Source organism: Pelecanus crispus, chromosome 1 (assembly GCF_030463565.1).
Source record: "Pelecanus crispus isolate bPelCri1 chromosome 1, bPelCri1.pri, whole genome shotgun sequence".
In the NCBI taxonomy this organism is placed as follows: Eukaryota; Metazoa; Chordata; class Aves; order Pelecaniformes; family Pelecanidae; genus Pelecanus; species Pelecanus crispus.
Genome location: NC_134643.1, coordinates 150,922,613 through 150,939,368, shown reverse-complemented (window position 1 = coordinate 150,939,368; position 16,756 = coordinate 150,922,613).

Here is a 16,756-nt window from a genome sequence, read left to right as displayed (position 1 = left end):
ACAGTTAATTTAGTATTAGACTCCTATTGGGCAACGTGGCTCACATTAACTGCTTTGCCCTGCTGTTGAAGGGGTGCAGGGGAGGAAGGAGGCTTCCAAGAGCAGACACAGATTTAGAGGAAAATATAATGCTAAAGCACAGAAAATCCTTTTTTTTTTTTTTAGAAAATCCCAACTTCCCAAACTAAAAGCACTTTGTGTTCAGTCATGTGTGAATTTTTCACGCAACCTTCTTCATTAAAGTAGCCTATATTGCTACCGGTCCAGCTTCTGTCCCCTGCAGGGAAACATCAGGACAAGCAATTCCCTTCTGTTTCCACAAGCAATAACTATTCTATGACTCTGCAACCAAGTCAAGCAGTCAGTGATACACCAGTATTCGGACACCGAATTCTGTGCAGCATCAGATACTTCAGTAACCGATGGCAGCAGTGTTCACGCAACCTAAAAGCCACGCTTTCATGAGTCAGTACTGTTCCTCCCTCCCATGCCATAACCAAGGTCAGGAGGACACCACAGCTAACAATGCTGTCATGTAGCTGAAACGGCTCGCTGACACACTGACCACCAGCACTCAGATGACAATCAGTCACGCTTGTCAATTAACTATAGGCATTCCCTTCCAATGTCCTGGACAAATTCAAGCACATTTCCAATGACAGGAAGATCTGATACCCTGCTACCGTCACAACAGGTTATGAATGGGAACTCTCAGGCTCTTTGGACAAAGCCTACATCAAGACTGATGAGCCACAGTGGGACAGAATTGCCTTTCTTGATGCCTGCTGCTGGGTTGAGGGCTACAAGCTACTCCTTCTTAAAGCATCAGTAAGAAAACTCCCACAATTAGAGAACATGGTGTTACCCTAGCACTCCCGTATCATAGCACAAGGCTGGAGTCACTATATTCTTGCTAGCACGTTAGCACAAGAGTGGGTTTATCTTTTCCTGCTGTGCTAGCAGCCAGCAGCGGCACATGGATAAGCACGTACTAATTCTACAGCAGCAGTGCCTGCAGAGGACGATGCAGCAAGTATTCACCAGGTACTTCAATATGCAGCGTGGCTAGTACTATGCATCTGCAGTATCTTGAAGCTTTGGAGGAGAGATGCAACAACCTGATGATAAAACGAAGGGTCAAATGCTATCCCCACGCAGGAATCTCAAGCGTAGCGCGATACACACACTTCAAAGATGGGAAACTGATTCTGCTTGTTGCCACTCATTTTATTTGAGAATCCATTACAATGATATTTGAGAAGCCTAACCCTGTAAAGTTTGCTCCAAAGGCATCCCACGAGTGTGAACAAGGAGGAAGGTCCTGTCACTGCAGCTTGGCCTGCAGCACTCACCCCCCTCTGCAACGGGACTTGTGCTACAAGAATTCACATAGGGGTTTTGTTTGGTTTGTTTTATCTGTGTACCTAAGCCTGAAGCCCAAGATGTAAGTTGCCAATATAAAATCAAATTTTAAAATCTGCTATTGGTGGAGCTAGATGGCTGAGGTGGCTTGTGTTGATTTACTAATTAATTCTTATATTTTTTCCATGTTCTCTCAGAATACTGACTCAGCTCTGTGTTAATCCTAAACTTACATACACATTAAAAACCCTTCCACAATATTTGGCCTCTCTTCAGGCTAGAATGAAGTTAAAAGATTTCACTGTTGTCTCACTCTAGGTTAGGTGTGCTGAGATCTGTTTTGCTACACTTATGTGCCTCACCCCTTTAACACTCCCCTGATACTCCATCTTTGAGTTGCATCAGCTGCAACTTATGTTTTGCTCGCCCTTCAACTTCCAGTTCTTTCGTTTTATTGCTCCTTGACTAACCCCCTCCCCTTCTCTTTTTCATGTTCTTTTCCTCTCACCCAGTTCACTCCTCCCTTCCCCTGCTATTTAATCTTCTCTTTTTGTTTTGCTGCTTTGGCCATTTTGCTGTGCTGCTATCTCCTGCAGCTGTCCTCAACACACATTTCTTTCATACTTCTGTTTCTGATTCTTCCTGCTGTTGCATGGGTGTGTTAGGAAGCAACGCTGCACGGCATTGCTTTGGGCAAAACTAAAGTTTAGCACTGAAGCGCAGCGCTTATGGCATGTTCAGTAATTGTGAAAATCCCTCTCGTTTCTTAGCAAGGATAAGATTCCCAGTGTAAAGACTCTGCAAAGAGCAAGGAAGGAAGCAGCAAGAGCAATAACCGCTCCAGAAAGGAGAAAGCATATGCGCTTGGAGTTAACCCAGCATTGCTCAGACACAGCACCTTTCATCCTGCAGAAAGACTACCGCCACAGATTGCTCATGCTCATGCCTATTCAACACGGGTTTGGTTGGTTTGGCTTTGTCTTTGGTGTGGGGGGACTGCTGTTCCTTTAATCAAAAAGGGTACTCCTTTATGCATATGCTGAAAGGAGCAGTGGATGGTGGACTGAGCACCAGTCTGCCACAATACAGGTAAAGGAGATGAGCCACGAAGATTGAAAGACAAGAGTCTGGAGTCTTCAGATTTCAATCTAAGTAATAACGTAACCCCTCAGCCTTAGACAAACTGTTTAGTTAAGCACGTGAGTTCTTGAACTGTACTTTCATTTCACAAGACTGGGGAGAAATAAAGAAGAAAATGTTGTTTTCTCAGGCAAGAGAGAGAGAGAGAGGATAGCACTCTCTTCTTGAGCCCATTTCCAGACGTGGTTGCTCCAAGGTCAGTCTCACCGCTTCCCGCTGGAGCCCGCCCAGCAGCAGCCCCTGCCTGCGGGGAGCCCGCCAGCCACAGCACCACTGAGGACAGCTGCCCAGGTCGGGGCAGCCCCCCAAGTCTCCCTTCCGCAACGCCTCCGCATTATGCATCCAGCTCTGTCTTCCAGCATATGCCCCGGAGGACATGACAGGCATTAATTATACCCAGCAGGTTTTTTCAGTGCAAACCTGCAGGTGAAGCTCTGGCTTCAAGACTGAAATATTTTAAGTTTAAAAACTGAACAAAGGCTTCAATAAAAATGAATTTAAAACAGAGGCTGTGCACTGCCATTCCCACTCCTTCCCTCTATCTGAAAGTATTTACTAAAATCAGCAGTACAACTCCCTCGACCTTCATTGAAGCAAAAAGAAACTCTATGCTTCTTTATCTGAAAAATAAGTTGGAAGATATTTTAGGCCAATTGGTACTATTCATGCTTAAAAGTAGCTTTTTATTTAATATCCAACACAGTACAAGAATAACGTACAATTTTGCAAAATTACGGTATTTAAAAAAAAAAAAAAAACAAACCAGACTTCAGAAGCTGTTAAAAAAATGTACCGCTACGTACATTTCAGGAAGGAGGGGGAGAATTAGCCAAAAAGCAAGTTATAATTTAATAGTTCTTTTAAAAGATTAAGGAAATACTACAGGATAGGGTGGAGGAGAAAACAGAAATAAGCAAATAACTTTCAGTTTCCTAAGCTTCTTTTTCTTCTAAAAGAGCTCATCATCTGTAACATTTTATACTTTCATTTTTATACAACACATGAAAATACGCAGTTTCAGTGAAAATTCATCAAAAGCTTTACTTCTGATGTCACCTGATGAGCATCCACATCTATCTTGAGCAATGTGTCATGATAGTTTACCTGAACTTTACATTCAGAATGTATAATTCAGTGCACTCCCCTGATTTAATACATGTCAGTGAACCCACTTAAAATAATCAGAGCTATACTGAAAGAAGACTATAAATCAAGTTCAGGTCTACAGCATTTTTATTTCCTGCCAACAAAGCATCCACGTCCCTATCAGAATTATTTTAAAGTGACATAGAGCACTACCATGTTTTTATCTAAACCCTGGAAACAAATCTCTACTATACCTGTAGTGCATAAAGTAAGCATCTCCAAAAGCTCCTTGTACCATTAACACAGCTGGAATCACTACTTAGCATGTCAGCTCCTGAGACTCATGTACTAACATAAAACCACCATACTGGTTTTGAAATCTGAGTATTTGTTTCTAAAGCCAAAAGCAGCATTTTTTTTTCTTTTACTTAATATTGTATTAATTCATAAGAACACTACTACTACTCAACCCTGCTAATCATTTGTAGAGGGTGCGTTCTAATAAGCATAAGTCTACACGCTCTCTGAAGTCTTAGGATGCTTTTCAGTGGAGGGAGGTGAGGGGGAATGGCATTTTTTGCTCCAGTGGAGTGATTCTTGGCTTTCAAAAGTTGCTTGGTCATTCTACTACCTCCTGACCAACATTCCTGAAAAGCAGACCTGCAGAAACCAGCCCTGTGAGAGGCTTGCTGAGAGACACACCGTTAAACTGAGAAAATCTCCCAACATCTGGTCCCAGCAAGGAGAAATCATGCAATTGCATTCTACGAGTAACTGCTTTGTAAACCAGGGAAAGGGGAGCACCACAGCCTGCTGCCCTGGTATTTAGCTCTAACGAAAGCAAGAACAGAGATATCAGTTCCTCACATGTTAGTGTTGCCCAATCATTTAAAATAAGAGCAGCTTTATTAACGTTAGTAGGTAGAACCTCCCCTCCTGGGGAGGTCATTCACTTTAAGCCGAGCCAATGCCAGGGCACCCGTCCCAGCAACACACACGCAGAACTGGAGAGCAACCACCCAAATGAAAGACCACCACGTTCACCTTTACTTCTCTCAGGTTATTGAGAAGAGTTTAACGGGGACCTCGCTGTGTGGCTAGGAGGGCTGCAGATCCACACCTGGCAGACCAGAGTCAGGTAGCGGCCAGCAAGCAGCTCGTTTGGCTACAAAGGGATTTCCACCCCAAGAGCCCTCCCTGAGCTCAGTGCCTCACCGGGCCGTGAGACCGATGCCCCATTTGGGTCCCTGACAGCAGGAGCAGAGTGCTACTGGGATGAAACAGCTACAGAAGGCGTGGGGAATGGATATGGTAGCACAAGCGCTGCTCCCAGCCATCCCTGGGACCACCAGCTCCCAGCCGTGCGGGCTTGCAGAACTGGGCTCCCTCCCCAGCCAGATCTGCTCTCAGCTCTGTTGCCCGCAACCTCAAATCACCTCCCCTACAATGGTCTTTCTCTAGAAAGGCTACACAGCTATAAATTCACTTGCTGTCCTGCTGACGGTTAGCCTGAGGGGAGGGGGGTTTCTGCTGAGGTGGCAAATGCCTGACAATTATTTGTGCCATACCAACGTTTACCATCACCCTACTTTTTACAGTTAGAAGTCCGAGACTGCCACTTTTCCCAAAAAACACTGAACTGTTTGAAGACAGGATTTTCTCCACAACACACACATTTATGAATGCACATATATTTATAGACGTAATAGAGGTAGATGGCAAACAGTACATACTGACACAGAGAAAATCTTTTAATTAATTCCTGTGACAAAAACAAGCTTCAGGGTTTTTTACTGGTGTGTTTACGAGAGATAAGGAGCTACCCAAAAGATGCGTTACAACATTTTTGGTGCCAAGAGATAGAAAGATTATCTCCTATCTTGCACCCTCTGCGCTCCTGTAGCAAGTCTCATCAATGCATTGTACATTAATTTTACCACTAGAAAGGCAGGCGATGTGGATTAATGGACTTAAACCAAGCAAATCAATACACACTCTCAGTTATCAGTATTACACAGCAAAGGGTACCCCTGAGCCCTACAAACATCAGCTTCTAAGGGCCGATGTATAGTCACGAAGAATCATAAATTGATGTTTGTAGCTTAAAATTAAGTACCATTACTAAGTCATCAGTAAGTTTTTGTAGGTTTACAATCATATTTTGCAATGTTGAAATGTCCTTCTTTCATGATCTGCCTACGTATACAAAAAAGGACAAATACAGGTGGGTTTCATTTGTTATGTATTCAAACAACAATGTAGCCAAAAACTAACAAAATGCCCTACAAGAACAAGGTCTGCCAGAGGCCACTTGTTACAAGGTATATGTTCTAAATATCAATAGTTTTCACATCTGATACATTTACTACTCCCTCTCTGTGTGATCTGAGGGCATGTCCAAATGGAAGCTCAGGACTGTTTAAGTGATCCCCATTCCCAAGTGTATGCATGGATCCACCTGAGCCACTCCACTGGCCATTCACGCTTGGGTTGTGTCAAGCTACTGCAGCACCCCTAGGTAAACAAGCGCTTAATTTGGTTCAAGAATAATTGCTAATTAAGTTGGGGCTTGCCATAGTAACTACAGCTATTTAAAAATATATAAACAATAAAAATTCTGAAGCTCACACTGTCACTGTTTCAAGAGAACCCAAGTCAATCATACAGCTGACTTCTGATTCACTGTAGTGTAACGTGCCGCCCGACATTAAAGTTTAGTTTACTTGTTGGTACAGTAAAGGAACCACATCAAGAACTTGCCCCGAGAAGGCAGAGCAATGACTGTGAAATGAGACCGTCTTGATGTGCACCTGAAACATGTGGGGAAATTATGCTAAAATGAATTCTCTCTTGTATAGCACTGCAAGCAATTCTAGCAGCGTTCAGGCCAAAGGACGAATAAAACTGAATCCAAGGAGCTTTGTGGGAATTTTTTGTTCCAATTTTGCAGCTCCAGTCCAACCGCCCTGAAGGTTCCACCTCAGCCTGAGTATCTTGGAAACCTTTGAGAAACAAAACGAAAAATAAAAATCGGATGATTCTGAGAAGCCAGTTATGACAAGATTGTGAAACCTACCCTCAGGAACTAGCTACCTTCCAAGGCACCTCTCTTGGAGAATGAATAAACTAAGTACTAACCAAAACTAAGGAGTATATCAGACAGACTTCTAACATAAAACACGTATCTGGAACAGATATCTGATAATTATTTAATTATGCTTTAAAGTCTGTGTAATGGGTCAAGAGAATTTGTGGGTTCAAGCCCAGGGGCCAATTTCCACCTAAAGCAAACTGAAGAAACAAGAATTTTGTTAACAAACACTTTGGATATTACACATACATCACCAAAGGACTAGCAGCTTTTGTAAGTTACAGATTCAGGAGTTAAGAACTGAAAAGTCCGGACTGTTTGTGGAACACTCCCTTTCTTATAACCTTTTTTTTGGTTTTGGGTTTTTTTTTTAAACAACTTATGCAATTCAGCTCCCTGAGGATTAAATATTGTGATATCTATTAAGTCAGAAGTTTTAAGTTAACACTGCTGAGCGCATTTCAAACACCACTCTCCCCATCATGACCTTCAACAGGATTTCACCAAACCCAAGGTCTGTAAACAAAACACACAAAGCCTTACTGATCTGCAGCAGGGCAGTTGGGGGGTTCTTGCTTATTTTTCTAAGATTTGAGAGGTTTATTCTTTAAAAAAAAAAAAAAAGTATAGCAATCTGAATACAATTGAGGTATTCCATCAATCACATCATCCTTTACAAAAAAAAAAAAAAAAAAAAAAAAAGAAAAAATCAAGCTGCTGCAGAGAAAGCCTACTGCATGTTTCTTAGAGGGCAAGTTGAGCAAGCTTTGACGATACTAGGACTAAGCCTTCCTGCTGTACCGGCTGCTTCCGAATTCCTCCTCCTCCTTCCTGGCAGCTACAGAGACACTGGCTGCCTACACCAGCCAGACTTCACAGATCAGTTGTCTGGGAACACTTAAAGAGCCTTTTACATTAGATCAGGAGAAACTCTTGTGTTTACAAATGCAAAAAAGAGATTTTAAAAGGTAGAAGTAGGACTTAAATAAAGGCAAGAACCAGAACATTTAAGTAAGGACTAGCAATGCATTTTCTAGCACATAGCTTAGAGATACTTGGCCTGAGCATAAAACAGTTGTGTAAGGGCAATAAATATAAACATAATCCAGAGATGGCAGAATTGCATTATGGTATTATTAGAAGTTCTACTTTGAAAAACACGCTAACCAGCAACACTGCGTGTGTACGTGTTCAGTGAGTTTATTATAATAAAGTTATAGCAAATAAGTAACTGGAATGCAATAAGGACCAGAGTTGCTCATTAGCCTCAGCTTTCTATTTCCCACAGTTTACAGCAAAGCGTGCTATGATGTTCTAATTAAGAAAAAATTCCTCCAGACAGCTTTCCTCCCCATCCAATGCACGCTCTCCAGCCACCACTTCAGGCAGACTGGGTACATCCCGCAAAGACAACTTCCTCCGAACAGCCTCCCTGGCACAAACAGCCATTTACATGTCTAAATGCTACTCAAACCTGTCATCAAACGGCACAGGAATAAAAACCGAGGCAATGAGAGCCTGGCGAAATGCAAAGACGATTAGCAGAGTTGCTGATGAACTACAGGAATACTCACACAGATGAAGTGCATGTCCGTCTCCATCTCTTTACTCGTCAGAGACAGGTAGGGGAGGGACGGGGTACCAGATCATCCATCTGGGGAGTTTTGTGCTTACACCGCTGCTCTCACTACGGCAGGGGTATTTTAACTGGATAAAGCTGAACTTCCTCACGAGGAAGCCGCTCTGTGTCCTTAGACAGACACTAGATCACCTCCGTCATCTGAAGGGCAGGACGAACTCGCGTAGAGCTTTTTTACTTTTTATTTTTCCCCACCTAATCCGCTCCTGGACAGCCTCGGAAGCAGAACCCCGACCACCCCCGTGTTACAGACACACGGGCAACGCGTAGAGAGCGAACAATTCAGACCCCGCACCCAGCAGAAGAGACTGAAATTGGCTTTCAGGGAACCACCCCGGAGGCTCTACCCGATGGCGGGGCCCGCCTGAGGCAGCGGACACCTGCCCGCCCGCCCGCCGCTGGCAGCCGCCTCACGGCCCTTGGGCCCTTCCCGCCGCCCGGCACCGGCCGCCGCCTCACGGCCCTTGGGCCCTTCCCGCCGCCCGGCACCGGCCGCCGCCTCACGGCCCTTGGGCCCTTCCCGCCGCCCGGCCCTTCCCGGCACCGGCAGCGCCCCTGAGGCGACGCCCGGCACCCCCGGGGCCCGGCTCCGCCCGAGCAGGGGGAGCCCCCGCGGCGGGGCGGGCCGCAGCCTGCTGCCGGGGGCGTGGGGGGGGGGGGGGTGTCAGCCCGGGGGAGCCGCAAAAACAGAGCGGGGGCGGGTGGGGATAAATAAATAAATCAAAACCGAGCGTTTCGGGCTCGCGGTCACCAGCGGGGGGCGCGGGACCGGCCGGCGCCCCGGATAAAGCCTCGCTAAACGGGGGGGGGGGGGCGTCAAGCCGGCAGGACGGCCCCCACCCCGCGGGCAGGCCGCTCCGGGCCCGGGGAAGCGCTGCTCACCCGCTCGCCGCCGGCTCCCGGGAACGGCGCTGCCCGGCAGCGGGAGGGGCCCGCCCGCCCGTCCGTCCGTCCGTCCGTCCGTCCGCCCGCCCGGGGGCTCGGCTCCGCTCGGCCCGGCCCGGCCCGGCCCGGCCCGTCTGCCGCCCAGAGTCGCGTCGGCCCGGCGGCTCCGCTCCTGGGCCGCGCCTGGCGGGGAGTTTCCTGTCTGAGTCACTTCAACCGGGAGCTGCGCAGGGAAACACCCTTCCTGCCGCTCCAGCTCCTCCTCCTCCTCATCCCAAACCTTCCCCCCCCGGCAGGCTCCGGCTCCTCCTCCTCCCTCCTCCTCCTCCTCCTCCCAAGGAGCCGGGAGCCGTCCCGGCGCTGCCGCAGGCGGCGGAGCTGCTCGGCAGCCGCGCTGCGATCCGTCTCCCTGCTTTTAAGGAAAGCGACCTTTCCCGTGCCATACGCACAGGGAAATCTATATACGAGAAGACAAATCTATACACGAGACGACCGTGCCCCCGCCGTACCTGCGGACAAACCAGGGGCAGCCCGGACCCTGCCAAATGGCCCGCACACGCCCCCAGCCCCACCGTGAGAGCCCCCCGTAGGGAAACCCAGCGCCACGGGGACGCCGGGGGCCGCATCAACCGGTCACTTGGGGTTTTTGGTTTTTTTCCACTTGACACTTTTGGCAGGGTGGCGAGGGCAAGAGCCCAGTAGTAAGGGTGGAGAATCTGAAGAAGCGAAGGGTGTCCCGTAGGAAACCCTTTTAAAATGTCCTCTAGAGGGTGCTCAATGCATGTCTTTTTCGTAGCCGAAATGCCACTGTTCATTGAAACAAAAATAGGAAAAAAAAACCCCAAAAAACAAACAAGAATGGCTGCTTTCCACTGGCTCCTGACAACCTCCCACTTTTATTTTGCTGTAAAACACAACAAACACATATATACTTGCTCATTTTAAACTTCGCTAACCTTTTCCATGTAATGTTCTCCCATTTCAAGTTTGTTTTATTTCTTCAAGATTCAGCTAATGAACTCGATGCTGCACCACAAAATGAAACTGCCAGCTCTTTTCCACTAAAGTTTGTCAAGATTGTTCTTTCCATCCACTATTGTATGGCAGACAGAATCCACAGACCTACTATAGGTAGGGGTCACAGTCAGTTGAGTGCACGGAAACTCCCAAACAATTTTTCCTCAAAGCCTAGTTGCTTATATTTGACCGCTTTATGTTGCATCCAGCATCTTTCTTACTCTTGCAAGTCCTCTCTACTCATCAGCAAACTACGCAGTACTGCTGTAGCAAGCAATTTTAGGTCTCTGTTTTCAACAGCTGTTAGCGGAACACTGTGCTATTAATGCTTTTTGTGCTGAGAACAGAATAATCAGTCCTTTACTTCATCTATTGGTTTTTTGGGTTTTTTTTCCCCAAACAAATTTCCTCTGTATTAAGTTTCCTTAAATAGCCTTTTCGTAATGGCATCTACAAGAAAGCCTTTGGAAAGTGGGAATATGTTGCTAAACCCTTATTCCTCATTATTCAAGTCCTCTCTAATCCAATTATTCCACCCATTCCGTATCATCGAGAATTCCCACAGCTTGTGGAGAAGTTATGCATCATTGCAAAATGTTCTTGTTGCTGTTTCATCTTATCACAGACACATCTTCAGAGTCATATTTTTCCCAGTGCTGCAATACAGTCTTTTTTATGAAACAATTTCTTTTCTAGGATATGGCTGCTTACTTTTCTCTGACTGTTTGTATATATTCATAGGCATTTCAAGTGCATATACCAAATGAATGAATTGCACCCATCACAGCTCCTTACCACCCTAGCTTCTAAACGCAGCTCAGCCAAAACCGTAAAACACAACCAGAGCAGGATGCTTCAGTTTCTAAAATGACAGCTGATACCATCCAGCGCAATCCATCCTGTGCCCTTTTCCACAAACCCTGCTCAGGGCAACGAGCTCGCTAAAGAATAACTCACCTTCTTAACGCACGATTGGTTTCGTTCCCTTGTCCTGGGTGAGTGCAAATCCAGAAGAGCCTTGTCTTAATGCAGCCACGTGGCCCACATCAGCAGCGAGACCTCCGTTACCAAGCCACAGCAGAGCAGCAAGGACAGGGCACTTGCTCCAAGAGAAGCCAAAAGCTCCCAGCAAGATCCGATCAACGGCAGCTTGCCCCCAGACGGGTGACGCTTCGTAGTGCTCCTGTGCAAGACTGCTGCTGCAGCTCCTGTACTTGCCGAAAGCCACCTGGTGCCAGGAGCGGCTGCTTTGCATGAAAGCAAGACGCTGCCAGCCGGCGCCACGCTGTCCTAGCAGTAACAGCTTGTCCTAAGGACTGGCTGATGCCCCAGGCCTTGCTATGCTCCTTCTACAGTCATCGAGCGCGGGACGGAGCTACTTCCCCACTGCTGGAGCAATCTGCTCCTTATCAACATTCCCATACGCAAGTTTACAGCTACCCATAAGGTCAGATAAAAAATACTGATGATGATACGCAGCTAGTCAAGATTCGCATTGCTTCTCTATTATTTGATACTGGAATTACAGGACAATCACATTTTACCATCTGGATGTCTATGTTCTCATGTAACATGAGGCATGCTTACCGGAACCATTTTAAAAGAGCCCACATCACACCATTCCAGCTGCCCGATTTAATTCTGTAATGCCCCCCATGACTCCCTGCTCTTTCCACTTTTGTGCAATTTTAGTGCAATGACAGTACTTGATTAAAGGTGTTCAGTGGGTCTCCATGACCTGCTTCTCCCTCTACTGTATCCATCCTTCTTGATTATCCTTGCCACACTGAATGTGGGCCTTCGGGGCCTAGCTGAAGATCTATGTATCTACATATTCCTGATCAAGCCATTAACTGATCTCCTATCCACTGGAAGTCAGGTGCGGGTTTTATGAGGCCAATGGCTAGACTTAGGATCTCAAACAGCCCTTTCTTGGGTGGTATTTATTTAAACCCAATATTTAACCCATGCCTGTCAAAGATCTTTAGCAAGATCTGTAACACTAACGTATCATGCTCCTGGCAATTTACGTACCCTACACCTAAACCAGATGAACATCGGATAATATGGTAGTAACAAGCTTAATACAATTGCCTGAAGACTAGATAAAGCCTTTGTTCAATGCACTATGCCACAGACACCCGCAAGTCTACTTCCTGAATTCCAGTTATTTTCCTTTTATTTTTTCTTTCTTTGGGCTTCATAGTATTTATCCAAAGTCAATGAAAGAAAATCTTCCATAAAAGCCCACAGGAATCCACAGAAGAGTTCCATTCCACAGAAGCCTGAGAGCTTCAACAGGAATCTTGTGGTCCTGCCATGAGGTGTCTGCTATATCCAAGACATTGATGTACTCTCTGGTTTTGCACCTTTCCACTCAGATATTTTAGCGATTAAGCTTAACAGCATATCTAGCTATTCTTTTGGTTGGTTGGGTTTTTTTTACCTGCTGAGTCCACAGAGATCTCTCCATACTCAGAAAGGAGGTAAGGCAGCACAGGAAAGTGTCATGACCTGACACAGAAAGGTATTTATGAAGCCATGACAGGCAATGGCCGCAGTGACCCCCAGAATAGGACATCATGCAAAACTATGAAGAAAGAAAATACGCAATTGTCTATAAATCAGTTAAAAATTAAACCCAACCTCTGGCAACATATCAGCCACCCATCCATCCTCTGAAGGACTGGACAAGATTTTTTGCACAAGAAGTCAGCACAAACTTCATTTTGTGTCAGACGCAGCAAATGGTTTAAAGCATAGCAAGGCTACGAAAAGATTATATGCTTCCACACTACATACAACAAACCCGTTGTTTCAGCTCTGAGGAGGAGATACATGCCTATGCAAAGGGCACAGCGCTTGGGAGAGTTTAAGCAGAGGAGACTGAGCAGAAGGCAGCAACTGCCTTGGAGGTCTCAATGAGCAGCCAGCTCAGAAAGCAAGAACCTGCCCACAGCAGGAAGCCTGGCCAGCTACGTAAAGACATAACTCCTACCATCACTCCTACCAGGAGCTCTCTGCTTCACAAAGCCTTACGCAAATGCAGAGTGATCTGGTCACCCACACCTACCCCTAACTCCAGGAAAAGCCACATTCCTACCCCTGAGAGCACATGTGCTGCCAAGAGCACAGCTGACAACAGCAAGAGTGCTGCACATCCATAAATACCCATTAGGACATGATGAGACGTGCAGCGCTCTGGTCCAATTTCCTTCCTACTGCTGAATGCCGCTATCTCGAAGGGATCTGAGCAAGCAGCGTTTCCTAGTTCTGCTTTCCAGCTCCCTGGAATGCTAGATAAACATTCTGTTGCAAACTCAGAGGTATTTAACTCTTCACCTGTAAAATGGGCCCACGTTCCCCCCACCCTGCTTTCCAAGAATGCTGCACGCTGTGCTGCCAACTGCGCCAGGGTCCACCCACTGACTCCCTGACAGACACGAACAGGCATTAAATCCCCTCTTGATTCTATTATAAATTACATTAATTTTGCTCATACAGGACATCAGTATGGAAACTAGGGCACGTATGTTAGGCAATTCATCCCACCCACTCTTCACCCCAGCCCTGCCCCTCTAATGCTGGTAACTTTATCAGCTATCCGTGATCCCCTACAGCCTTCCCAGCAATAAATGCAGTGCAGCCACAAGCCACTGTACAATCCAATAAATAGGAATTGTATCAGCGAGGAAGGGTTTTTCCTGTAAGCGTGTGTCGTGGTTTAGCCCCAGCCAGCAACTAAGCACCACGCAGCCACTCGCTCACTCCCCCTACCCCGATGGGATGGGGGAGAGAATCGGAGGAGTAAGAGTGAGAAACACTCCTGGGTTGAGATAAGAACAGTTTAAGAATTGAAGTAAAATAGTAATGATAATAATATAATAATGATAATAACAATAATAATATACAAAGCAAGTGATGCACAATGCAATTACTCACCACCCGCCGACTGATACCCAGACAGTTCCCGAGCAGCAATCGCTGCTCCCCGGCCAACCCCCCCCCCCAGTTTATATACTGAGCATGACGTCATATGGTATGGAATAGCCCTTTGGCCAGTTTGGATCAGCTATTCTGGCCGTGCCCCCTCCCAGTTTCTTGTGCACCTGGCAGAGCATGGGAAGCTGAAAAGTCCTTGACTAGCATAAGCAGTACTGAGCAACAGCTAAAAACATCAGTGTGTTATCAACATTCTTCTCCTACTAAATCCAAAACACAGCACTATGGCTGCTACTAGGAAGAAAATTAACTCTATCCCAGCTGAAACCAGGACAGCGTGTAAAAGGAGGAAAGCTGGAAAATTTGTACATCTCTACAGTTAGTAAGATTTAAAAGCACATCAGAGGGATTTTTTTTTTTTCTAATATTTTTAATCAGCCTGTAATTTAGAGATGCTATCTTTAACCCAGGCTACCATGGAAACCATGCAATCTGCAGCTGGTTGCTAACTTTTTTGATATCAACAGCTTGATACAAGCAAAGGTCCTCAAGGACCTAGTAGCTAATTAAGGGTTATTAAAACTAAACAGTGAAGAAAACATTACAGAATTTACTAGATCTATGGCAAAATGTGGCCTAGAGATTATAGAAGCCCACAGGAAAGAAAAGAAGGAAGTTCTGAGCCAGATAGATAAGGGCTTCTGCGCTGCAACTTTTACGAGACAGTGCCCCCAGAAGTTAGAGAACAAACAAAGGTGGAAATTAAGTATAGATGAAACTGTGACAGCATCCAATAATGCTGTATGTTCTTTTCCAAAGAATTTTAGACATCAGACATAACATTTTACCATGAATATTATAATCTTCTCTAATACCACCTAACTGAATCCTTACTTTTAAGCACCCAAATCCATGCTTGCTGTTCCACCCATATCAGTGCTTTTTAAAGCCATTCACTCCTCCCTTGTACATCATTTAAGTACTTACTCTCATGTTTCAAAAACCCGAGCAGGCCTTTTTGTGCCTTAGCATAAAACAGAAGAATATGGCTGAGACAAGGATCTAAACAGATTTTTCTCTTTCTAGTTTCAAGTTCTCTAGGATCAGAATAATCTGGCTATGACTACAAACCAGATTATGCTTCTTCTCCTTCAATAATTCATTAAAACCTCTTCTCCATAATCAAGAATTTTTTTTTTAAACTATGAAATAATTATTTCTTATTTTATACTTATCAGACATATTTAGGGGAAAACACATGCCTTTTCTCATTTTAAATACAGATTAGCCTTTTGACATTATGAAAGCAACAGCCATGCGCTTGGAAAGAGACCAACTAATAAAAAAAATTCCCTTGAAATTTTAAAATCTGCCACCTAGTGGGCTTTTTTAAAAATATGGTTTTAAATTAGAAGATACCCCTTTAGAAGCTTAGAAAGTTCAGTTTCTACATGCTTTGCTAGGTATTTTTTTTCTGCTTTCCCTTAGCTAGACTTGACAATTTACAAAACAGACTATGACAGAACCCCCTTAAATCTATACAGACATGCAATAAATTAGGCCTCGTTTTTCTAACATCTCTGCAATTGCTTACTTGAAATTCCAGAAGTGCAAGTAAAGCATACTGAAATGCTAGGTCTCCTCCATCAAAGAGGAAGAGTGTCCACAAGTTAAGATTCAAATCAATTCACAGATAACTGATAAAAATGGGAAATTAGAAACAGGGTCAAAAAATGTCCAAAAGGAATGGATCCAGAACAGAATCCAAGTAACAACATTGCTCTGTAAAGAAATCAGGAAACATACAAGGAAATTTGAGCAAATAAATAGCTAAAATACCCCAAACCTCACTAAAAGCCTTCTTTTTTTCCAAACAGGTAAATAGCCATTTTAACTACTGCCAGGAGACTGATGAAAAGGTTCTGGTGGTATCACAGGACATGCCCACTAAAAGAAAGGACTTGTTTTTCTGTGGTTCTAAAGAAAGAGAAAGGGATGCGATAAGATGGACTCGTTCAAGGGAATTTGTCAGCTGAGTATTACTGACACACAAAAAGCTAAGCATGGAGGATGTCTGTCACTAGAATCGGCCGACATGGCCAGAGTTACATTTTCCACTGTGCTTTTGCAACGACAGAGGAGCAAACAAATATTGGAAGCTGGCTGAAAAATGACGTGCAGGCATCACCCACCTCTGAATTGCAGAGAAGTCTCTCTGCAGAACGCAAGGTTAATTCCTAAGCAGGAAATTGGGTGAAACAGCAAATCCTTTCACTTTGAAAGACAGGGTCTTTCAAATAAAATAAGTAAAATCTGCAAAGGGATTTACTAGGAATTACCCTTTCAACAACATGAAGGATTGAAGGGGTTTTTTTCTCCCGTAATTAGCTAATGTTATCCAAGGTAAGCCTATGAAAAACAGTAATTTCACTGAAGGTAACCACTGTATAGAAAGGAAAAATAAGTCAACCACTTGTTAGATTTTTTAAAAGCACAGAGTACAAGACATACATATACTCAAAAAGTAACAAACCAGTGCATACAAGCACTGAACTTCCTAGTACAAGTATGCCTTTTAAAACTATTACTATGCT